The sequence below is a fragment of the Microtus ochrogaster genome, chromosome 6 (genome assembly GCF_000317375.1).
Source record: "Microtus ochrogaster isolate Prairie Vole_2 chromosome 6, MicOch1.0, whole genome shotgun sequence".
NCBI classification, from domain to species: Eukaryota; Metazoa; Chordata; class Mammalia; order Rodentia; family Cricetidae; genus Microtus; species Microtus ochrogaster.
This window is the reverse complement of record NC_022013.1, coordinates 69207092-69210872: the sequence shown is the minus strand read 5'-3', so window position 1 is coordinate 69210872 and position 3781 is coordinate 69207092. Positions and strand designations below refer to the sequence as shown.

Below are 3781 nucleotides of genomic sequence, written 5' to 3'. Positions count from 1 at the left end.
CACATGCAACGGCCTGGCTGCCCCTGTGGCTCCAATGCTCAGGGCCGGCACTGTTACTCTATTTTCACACAGGCCTCTCACAAACAGGAAACAACGCCTTTACCAGAATTTTGCGTGTGTTTACAAGATGGTTTTTCTCCAGGCACTGTCTAATGAGGTAAGTTGTGTGGATGGGGGCATTGGAGACTCTAAAGTGGTTTTGGAAGGAAGTGTGAAATGTTGTATCTCAGATGTGTGTGGTAAAAAAAAAAAAAAAAAAAAAAGGGAAGCTTGTCAGAAGTGGGATTCGAACCCACGCCTCCAGGGGAGACTGCGACCTTAACTCAGCGCCTTAGACCGCTCGGCCATCCTGACAACTTGTTTAAACCTTTTACTCTGCTCCTCTTCCTGATATGGGAATTCCACCTCTGGGTCCACCTGAGTGAATGTGTGAATGTGGCAGTTTAGGTACTCAGGTACCTTAAATGTGTTTTAAATATCTGCTCAAGTGTCCCATTTCATCTTATTTAAAGGTTTATGTTTGTTGTTATGAGTCAGTGACTGTCCCTGGACGCCAGACTTAGCAAAAGAAGAAATAAAAATAGATAATAATATACACCTCTAAATACTGTCTAAAAAAACTTTAAAAGATACTTTATTGTTTATTTTTACATATTTGGTTGCTTTTTTTCCCCATGCATGTGCATCAAATGGAGTCCAGAGAGAGCATCAAATCCCTAAGAAGTTGAGTTACAATGGATTGTGAGCTCCCAGGAATTGAACCAGGGTTCATATGAAAAGGAGCTAATGCTCTCAACCACTGAGCCATCTCTCCAGCCTACGGAAGACATTAATCAATCCAGCAATTAATTAATTTTAGACTGTCTTATATAGTACAAGCTCACTTCAGTAGCTACAGATGACTCTCCTCCTGCATTTACTTTCCATGAACTGGGACTGCGGGGAGGTGCCACCACTCCAGGCATGCACAAAGTTTTGTAAAACATTCTTCTCTATATACGTACTTACTATTTTTGTATTTAAGTACTCCTTACATAAGTAAATGTTTTTATTTATCTAAGTAATATTTTATGTAAATTTCTGTTTACGTAAGTAAATATAAAATTTTTGTTTACATTAAGTAAATAAAATAAGTAAATATTATACATAGCTACTAATTTGACATGATGTTTGTAACCTACAAGAGTTTAAGTGTTGAAACAACATAATGTGAACAAAATCAACAACAGAGGCAAAGCACCATGACAACGGAATATAAAATCTCCTTTCATTGCTGGAAGCACTTCACAAGCAGTCAGACGATTTGGGAATGCACCGAAGAGTATGATTGTCCTTGAGACAGACTTTTCTTTTTCAAATTGAGTGTCATTGTTTTCCTGGAATTAGACGCGCTTCTGACTCAAGTGAAACCAACATAGTTGTTTGTTTGTTGTTTGTTTTGTTTTTATCCAAAAGAGGTATTTTTATGATACTGAAAAATATAGTGGCAAAAAACTGGTGGAAGCCATGCTGTAATCTCCTGGAATGGCCCACAGATGTTCTGTGAATGGAGTTCCTTATGTCTCTTTGGGGAATCCTGCCCACCCGCAAGGCCCTGGGGAGGTGATGCTGCAGACCTCTGTGCTGATCCCACGGAACTCAACGAGCTTCAGGCCTTTCTAACTTTTGTAATGCCTGTTCTTATGGTCATTATGGTTTTCCTTTGTCAGTTCTGATTGTGGCTGAGTTTACAGGGAACTAAAGCTGATAATTTTTCTAAAGTTTTTACAAGGAAGTTAAACATCTTTGCTGTCTATCACAGAAATTAGTTAATCAAGGGTTGCCCCTGGCAGCCTTTGCAGCCATCTTGAGTAAGCAGGGAGAACTCTCTATGGTTAATGACTCTTGCTTACTTGAGTGTCCTTAAAGAGACAGGTATATGGTGGTGGGGGGCGGTGGGCTACATCCCCAGAACTTAGGAGATGGTTTCTTGAAAGATGGCATTAAGAATTTATAGAAAAAAAAACAAGGAAAAGATAAAGGGTATTGAAAGGTCAGAGATCACTCTGGTGGCATGGTATGAAAGACAGGTCAGACATTTTTCCGGTGCTCAAATATCAGCAAAGAAATCTAAATCTCCCAGTTCCCTTGGAAGTAAAAGTACAAGGAAAAACTGCCAGGCAAAATAGAAACTTGGTCTGAACAGTTAAAATTAATGAGGAATTTAATCATTACAATTACGAGAATGTATAAAAGAATAGGATTACAAGTGCTTCTCACATAAAAGTGATGTGCAGGCAGTAAGAAATTGACTTACAGCTGAAAAATATTACTCTAGGTATGAGATCATATTCCCTGCTATCTACAAAAATATAAAAGCATCATAATGTTAAGGACTAAACATAGAGTTTGAATGTATTTTATTTTGTAGCCACATGTTTGGAAACAGCCTGGGCAGAGTACAAATAGGAAGTGCCCAGCTAAACATAATCACTTGGTGAGCAAGATAAAATTCATGCTTATACAGGGAAAATGTCAATTAATGACGATAAAAAAGTGGGGAAAAAGAAGAGAAACTAAAATGGGTAAATGTTCATAACCTAGAAAATGATTAAAGGGAAATGAATTGAAACTGCCCATGTTTGAATGCATTATACATAAACATTAGTAAATGCAATATAAGCATTATATAACTATTAAATTAAGCTCGAGCTATTCGGGTTAATGTGTTTGAAACAACCAGTAATAAGACTCTCCATTTTCTCCAAATTTACCCCTCAGTCCTGATGCCCCGAAAGGTGGAGCTGGTCTCGGGTAAAAGAAAAAAAAAAGAAAAGAAAAAAGAAACAAAACAAAACAACAACAACAACAAGAAAAACCCTAAGAACAAATAAAAAATTCAAAAACATGCAAGAAATAGAGGCTATAGTAAATGGCTGAGAAATAGTAGGTAAAAAAATATTTTACTTCCTATTATTTAATTAAAATCTCCAAAAAATGGAAAAATAACAAATCGAGAATTATAATGCTGCTTTCTTCATAATCACCACCGGCATCACAACACCCTTTGAGCAAGATCGACGACTGTCCATGGACAGAAAAGTTTTCACCCAGGTAGTGAAAAAAGCCTCTCCCGATTCAACCAACCTAAAAGGCTCACGAGGCCACAAAAACGCTACACCTACCAAGACCCGAACCTGCAGCTCTTTGAGACCACTACGTCCCTGGCCCTCTGGATGGGCCAATGGCTTCAGAAAACGCTGGTCACATTCCTGAGCGTCTCTGGGTTTGCTGGGGTCTTGTCGGGAGCAGTACCAGGATGCAGACTCACTCCGGACATTCAACAAACAATTGCATGGGTGGTTCAGTGGTAGAATTCTCGCCTGCCACGCGGGAGGCCCGGGTTCGATTCCCGGCCCATGCAGAGTACGGCCCCTTTTGTACGCACAAAGTCGCAGCCTCCATTCTGTGCCTCCATCCAGCGTCAACTCCACAGTGCCGCCCACGCACAGCCTAGCCTGGCTCTCCCACAATCCACACTTACATGGTGAAACTCTTTTGGCCGGGACCTCAAACACCTCCCTAGCCCCAGACCCTGTTCTGCCTCCTTTGCCAAGGGACAGTCCCGCAGGGGGCCAGGTCTCCCTTTCTTCGCCAACTCTTGGAGTGCTCCGAGAGGTTCAGAGCTCCCGGGCGACAGCAGCCAACAAGAGGTCTCTCTTACTCCCTCACTCTCTCTCTCTCCCACAGACAAACAACCACATACACCAGAAACACACACACACAAACAAAAACAAACACA

At 40.8% G+C, this 3781-nt stretch overlaps 2 non-coding genes across 2 annotated transcripts; one reads left to right on the top strand and one right to left on the bottom strand.

The window, feature by feature from the left end:
* Positions 1–271: 271 nt before the first annotated feature.
* Trnal-aag lies at positions 272–354 on the bottom strand. Its single transcript has one exon. It is a non-coding gene; the product is annotated as a tRNA-Leu (tRNA).
* Positions 355–3332: 2978 nt separating this feature from the next.
* Positions 3333–3403, top strand: Trnag-gcc. The gene has a single exon. It is a non-coding gene; the product is annotated as a tRNA-Gly (tRNA).
* Positions 3404–3781: the final 378 nt, after the last annotated feature.